Source organism: Chiloscyllium punctatum, unplaced genomic scaffold (assembly GCF_047496795.1).
Source record: "Chiloscyllium punctatum isolate Juve2018m unplaced genomic scaffold, sChiPun1.3 scaffold_63, whole genome shotgun sequence".
NCBI classification, from domain to species: domain Eukaryota; kingdom Metazoa; phylum Chordata; class Chondrichthyes; order Orectolobiformes; family Hemiscylliidae; genus Chiloscyllium; species Chiloscyllium punctatum.
Window position 1 is genome coordinate 2,030,209 of NW_027309797.1, and position 6,528 is coordinate 2,036,736.

The window sequence follows — 6,528 nt, forward strand, 5'->3', positions numbered from 1 at the left end:
TGTTTCTCGCCCTCTGTTTCAGCCCCTCTGATTCTCACCCTCTGTTTCAGCCCCTCTGTTTCAGCCCCTCGGTTTCAGCCCCTCTGTTTCTCGCCCTCTGTTTCAGCCCCTCTGTTTCTCGCCCTCTGTTTCAGCCCCTCTATTTCTCGCCCTCTGTTTCAGCCCCTCTGTTTTAGCCCCACTGTTTCAGCCCCTTTGTTTCAGCCCCTCTGTTTCTCGCCCTCTGTTTCAGCCGCTCTGTGTCTCGCCCTCTGTATCAGCCCCTCTGTTTCAGCCCCTCTGTTTCAGACCCACTGTTTCAGTCCCTCTGATTCAGCCCCTCTGATTCAGCCCCTCTGTTTCTCGCCCTCTGTTTCAGCCCCTCTGTTTCAGCCCCTCTGTTTCTGCCCCTCTGTTTCAGCCGCTCTGTTTCTCGCCCTCTGATTCAGCCCCTCTGTTTTTCGCCCTCTGTTTCAGCCCCTCTGTTTCAGCCCCTCTGTTTCTTGCCCTCTGTTTCTCACCCGCTGTTTCAGCCACTTTGTTTCTCGCCCTCTGTTTCAGCCCCTCTGTTTCAGCCCCTCTGATTCAGCCCCTCTGTTTCAGCCCCTCTGTTTCAGCCCCTCTGTTTCTCGCACTCAGTTTCAGCCCCTCTGTTTCTGCCCCTCTGTTTCAGCCCCTCTGTTTCTCGCCCTCTGTTTCAGCCCCTCTGTTTCAGTCCCTCTGTTTCTCGCACTCTGTTTCTGCCCCTCAGTTTCTCGCCCTCTGTTTCAGCCCCTCTGTTTCTCGCCTTCTGTTTCAGCCCCTCTGATTCAGCCCCTCTGTTTCTCGCCCTCTGTTTCAGCCCCTCTGTTTTTCGCCCTCTGTTTCAGCCCCTCTGTTTCTCGCCCTCTATTTCAGCCCCTCTGTTTCAGCCCCTCTGTTTCAGCCCCTCTGTTTCTCGCCCTCTGTTTCAGCCCCTCTGTTTCTCGCCCTCTGTTTCAGCCCCTCTGTTTCTCGCCCTCTGTTTCAGCCCCTCTATTTCACGCCCTCTGTTTCAGCCCCTCTGTTTCAGCCCCTCTGTTTCTCGCCCTCTGTTTCAGACCCTCTGTTTCTCGCCCTCTGTATCAGCCCCTCTGTTTCAGACCCACTGTTTCAGTCCCTCTGTTTCTCGCCCTCTGTTTCTTACCCACTGTTTCAGCCCCTCTGTTTCTCGCTCTCTGTTTCAGCCCCTCTGTTTCAGCCCCTCTGTTTCAGCCCCTCTGTTTCAGCCCCTCTGTTTCTCGCCCTCTGTTTCAGACCCTCTGTTTCAGCCCCTCTGTTTCAGCCCCTCTGTTTCAGCCCCTCTGTTTCTCGCCCTCTGTTTCAGCCCCTCTGTTTCTCGCCCTCTGTTTCAGCCTCTCTGTTTCTCACCCTCTGTTTCAGCCCCTCTGTTTCAGCCCCTCTATTTCTCGCCCTCTGCATCAGCCGCTTTTTTTCAGCCCCTCTGTTTCAGCCCCTCTTTTTCAGCCCCTCTGTTTCTCGCCCTCTGTTTCTCGCCCTCTGTTTCAGCCTCTCTGTTTCTCGCCCTCTGTTTCAGTCCCTCTCTTTCAGCCCCGCTGTTTCTCGCCCTCTGTTTCAGCCCCTCTATTTCAGCCCCTCTGATTCAGCCCCTCTGTTTCTCGCCCTCTGTTTCAGCCCCTCTGTTTCTCGCCATCTGTTTCAGCCCCGCTGTTTCTCGCCATCTGTTTCAGCCCCTCTGTTTCAGCCCCTCTGTTTCAGCCCCTCTGTTTCTCGCCTTCTGTTTCAGCCCCTCTGTTTCTCGCCCTCTGTTTCAGCCCCTCTGTTTCTCGCCCTCTGTTTCAGCCCCTCTATTTCTCGCCCTATGTTTCAGCCCCTCTGTTTTAGCCCCACTGTTTCAGCCCCTTTGTTTCAGCCCCTCTGTTTCTCGCCCTCTGTTTCAGCCGCTCTGTTTCTCGCCCTCTGTATCAGCCCCTCTGTTTCAGCCCAACTGTTTCAGTACCTCTGTTTCTCGCCCTCTGTTTATGGCCCTCTGTTTCAGCCCCTCTGTTTCTCGCTCTCTGTTTCAGCCCCTCTGTTTCAGCCCCTCTGTTTCAGCCCCTCTGTTTCTCGCCCTCTGTTTCAGCCACTCTGTTTCTCGCCCTCTGTTTCAGCCACTCTGTTTCTCGCCCTCTGTTTCAGCCCCTCTGTTTCAGCCCCTCTGTTTCAGTCCCTCTGTTTCAGCACCTCTGTTTCTCGCCCTCTGTTTCAGCCCCTCTGTTTCTCGCCCTGTGTTTCAGCCTCTCTGTTTCTCGCCCTCTGTTTCAGCCCCACTGTTTCAGCCCGTCTGTTTCAGCCCTCTGTTTCAGCCCCTCTGTTTCTCGCCCTCTGTTTCAGCCCCTCTGTTTCTCGCCCTCTGTATCAGGCGCTTTGTTTCAGCCCCTTTGTTTCAGCCCCACTTTTTCAGCCCCTGTGTTTCTCGCCCTCTGTTTCTCGCCCTCTGATTCAGCCACTCTGTTTCTCGCCCTCTGTTTCAGCCCCTCTGCTTCAGCCCATCTGATTCAGCCTGTCTGATTCAGCCCCTCTGTTTCTCGCCCTCTGTTTCAGCCACTCTGTTTCAGCCCCTCTGTTTCTTGCCCTCTGTTTCAGCCCCTCTGTTTCTCGCCCTCTGTTTCAGCCCCTCTGTTTCTCGCCCTCTGTTTCAGCCCCTCTGTTTCTCGCCCTCTGTTTCAGTCCCTCTGTTTCGCGCTCTCTGTTTCAGCCCCTCTGTTTCAGTCCCTCTGTTTCTTGCCCTCTCTTTCTGCCCCTCTGTTTCTCGCCCTCTTTTTCCGCCCCTCTGATTCAGCCCCTCTGTTTCAGACCCTCTGAATCAGCCACTCTGATTCAGCCCCTCTGTTTCAGCCCCTCTTTTTCAGCCCCTCTGTTTCTCGCCCTCTGTTTCAGCCCCTCTGTTTCTCACCCTCTGTTTCAGCCCCTCGGTTTCAGCCCCTCTGTTTCTCCCCCTCTGTTTCAGCCCCTCTGTTTCTCGGCATCTGTTTCAGCCCCTCTGAATCAGCCCCTCTGTTTCTCACCCTCTGTTTCAGCCCCTCTGTTTCTCGCCCTCTTTATCAGCCCCTCTATTAATTGCCCTCTGTTTCAGACCCTCTGTTTCAGCCCCTCTGTTTCAGCCCCTCTGTTTCTCGCCCTCTGTTTCAGCCACTCTGTTTCTGGCCCTCTGTTTCAGCCCCTCTGTTTCTCGCTCTCTGTTTCAGCCCCTCTGTTTCCGCCCCTCTGTTTCAGCCACTCTGTTTCAGCCCCTCTGTTTCTCGCCCTCTGTTTCATACACTCTGTTTCTCGCCCTCTGTTTCAGCCACTCTGTTTCTCGCCCTCTGTTTCAGCCCCTCTGTTTCAGCCCCTCTGTTTCAGTCCCTCTGTTTCAGCCCCTCTGTTTCTCGCCCTCTGTTTCAGCCCCTCTGTTTCTCGCCCTGTGTTTCAGCCTCTCTGTTTCTCGCCCTCTGTTTCAGCCCCACTGTTTCAGCCCGTCTGTTTCAGCCCCTCTGTTTCAGCCCCTCTGTTTCTCGCCCTTTGTTTCAGCCCCTCTGTTTCTCGCCCTCTGTATCAGGCGCTTTGCTTCAGCCCCTTTGTTTCAGCCCCTCTGTTTCTCGCCCTCTGTTTCATACACTCTGTTTCTCGCCCTCTGTTTCAGCCACTCTGTTTCTCGCCCTCTGTTTCAGCCCCTCTGTTTCAGCCCCTCTGTTTCAGTCCCTCTGTTTCAGCCCCTCTGTTTCTCGCCCTCTGTTTCAGCCCCTCTGTTTCTCGCCCTGTGTTTCAGCCTCTCTGTTTCTCGCCCTCTGTTTCAGCCCCACTGTTTCAGCCCGTCTGTTTCAGCCCCTCTGTTTCAGCCCCTCTGTTTCTCGCCCTCTGTTTCAGCCCCTCTGTTTCTCGCCCTCTGTATCAGGCGCTTTGCTTCAGCCCCTTTGTTTCAGCCCCACTTTTTCAGCCCCTCTGTTTCTCGCCCTCTGTTTCTCGCCCTCTGATTCAGCCACTCTGTTTCTCGCCCTCTGTTTCAGCCCCTCTGTTTCAGCCCATCTGATTCAGCCTGTCTGATTCAGCCCCTCTGTTTCTCGCCCTCTGTTTCAGCCACTCTGTTACAGCCCCTCTGTTTCTTGCCCTCTGTTTCAGCCCCTCTCTTTCTCGCCCTCTGTTTCAGCCCCTCTGTTTCTCGCCCACTGTTTCGGCCCCTCTGTTTCTCGCCCTCTGTTTCAGTCCCTCTGTTTCGCGCTCTCTGTTTCAGCCCCTCTGTTTCAGTCCCTCTGTTTCTTGCCCTCTGTTTCTGCCCCTCTGTTTCTCGCCCTCTTTTTCCGCCCCTCTGATTCAGCCCCTCTGTTTCAGACCCTCTGAATCAGCCACTCTGATTCAGCCCCTCTGTTTCAGCCCCTCTGTTTCAGCCCCTCTGTTTCTCGCCCTCTGTTTCAGCCCCTCTGTTTCTCACCCTCTGTTTCAGCCCCTCTGTTTCAGCCCCTCTGTTTCTCGCCCTCTGTTTCAGCCCCTCTGTTTCTCGGCATCTGTTTCAGCCCCTCTGATTCAGCCCCTCTGTTTCTCACCCTCTGTTTCAGCCCCTCTGTTTCTCGCCCTCTTATTCAGCCCCTCTATTTCTTGCCCTCTGTTTCAGCCCCTCTGTTTCAGCCCCTCTGTTTCTCGCCCTCTGATTCTCGCCCTCTGTTTCATCCCCTCTGTTTCTCGCCCTCTGTTTCAGCCCCTTTATTTCTCGCCCTCTGTTTCAGCCCCTCTGTTTCAGCCCCACTGTTTCAGCCCCTCTGTTTCAGCCCCTCTGTTTCTCGCCCTCTGTTTCAGCCCCTCTGTTTCTCGCCCTCTGTTTCAGCCCCTCTGTTTCTCGCCCTCTGTTTCTCGCCCTCTGTTTCAGCCCCTTTATTTCTCGCCCTCTGTTTCTCGCCCTCTTTTTCCGCCCCTCTGATTCAGCCCCTCTGTTTCAGACCCTCTGAATCAGCCACTCTGATTCAGCCCCTCTGTTTCAGCCCCTCTGTTTCAGCCCCTCTGTTTCTCGCCCTCTGTTTCAGCCCCTCTGTTTCTCACCCTCTGTTTCAGCCCCTCTGTTTCAGCCCCTCTGTTTCTCGCCCTCTGTTTCAGCCCCTCTGTTTCTCGGCATCTGTTTCAGCCCCTCTGATTCAGCCTCTCTGTTTCTCACCCTCTGTTTCAGCCCCTCTGTTTCTCTCCCTCTTTTTCAGCCCATCTATTTCTTGCCCTCTGTTTCAGCCCCTATGTTTCAGCCCCTCTGTTTCAGCCCCTCTGTTTCTCGCCCTCTGTTTAAGCCACTCTGTTTCTGGCCCTCTGTTTCAGCCCCTCTGTTTCTCGCTCTCTGTTTCAGCCCCTCTGTTTCCGCCCCTCTGTTTCAGCCCCTCTGTTTCAGCCCCTCTGTTTCTAGCCCTCTGTTTCAGCCACTCTGTTTCTCGCCCTCTGTTTCAGCCCCTCTGTTTCTCGCCTTCTGTTTCAGCCCCTCTGATTCAGCCCCTCTGTTTCAGCCCCTCTGTTTCAGTCCCTCTGTTTCAGCCCCTCTGTTTCTCGCCCTCTGTTTCAGCCCCTCTGTTTCTCGCCCTGTGTTTCAGCCTCTCCGTTTCTCGCCCTCTGTTTCAGCCCCACTGTTTCAGCCCGTCTGTTTCAGCCCCTCTGTTTCAGCCCCTCTGTTTCTCGCCCTCTGTTTCAGCCCCTCTGTTTCTCGCCCTCTGTATCAGGCGCTTTGTTTCAGCCCCTTTGTTTCAGCCCCACTTTTTCAGCCCCTCTGTTTCTCGCCCTCTGTTTCTCGCCCTCTGTTTCAGCCCCACTGTTTCAGCCCGTCTGTTTCAGCCCCTCTGTTTCAGCCCCTCTGTTTCTCGCCCTCTGTTTCTCGCCCTCTGATTCAGCCACTCTGTTTCTCGCCCTCTGTTTCAGCCCCTCTGCTTCAGCCCATCTGATTCAGCCTGTCTGATTCAGCCCCTCTGTTTCTCGCCCTCTGTTTCAGCCACTCTGTTTCAGCCCCTCTGTTTCTTGCCCTCTGTTTCAGCCCCTCTGTTTCTCGCCCTCTGTTTCAGCCCCTCTGTTTCTCGCCCTCTGTTTCAGCCCCTCTGTTTCTCGCCCTCTGTTTCAGTCCCTCTGTTTCGCGCTCTCTGTTTCAGCCCCTCTGTTTCAGTCCCTCTGTTTCTTGCCCTCTCTTTCTGCCCCTCTGTTTCTCGCCCTCTTTTTCCGCCCCTCTGATTCAGCCCCTCTGTTTCAGACCCTCTGAATCAGCCACTCTGATTCAGCCCCTCTGTTTCAGCCCCTCTTTTTCAGCCCCTCTGTTTCTCGCCCTCTGTTTCAGCCCCTCTGTTTCTCACCCTCTGTTTCAGCCCCTCTGTTTCAGCCCCTCTGTTTCTCCCCCTCTGTTTCAGCCCCTCTGTTTCTCGGCATCTGTTTCAGCCCCTCTGAATCAGCCCCTCTGTTTCTCACCCTCTGTTTCAGCCCCTCTGTTTCTCGCCCTCTTTATCAGCCCCTCTATTAATTGCCCTCTGTTTCAGACCGTCTGTTTCAGCCCCTCTGTTTCAGCCCCTCTGTTTCTCGCCCTCTGTTTCAGCCACTTTGTTT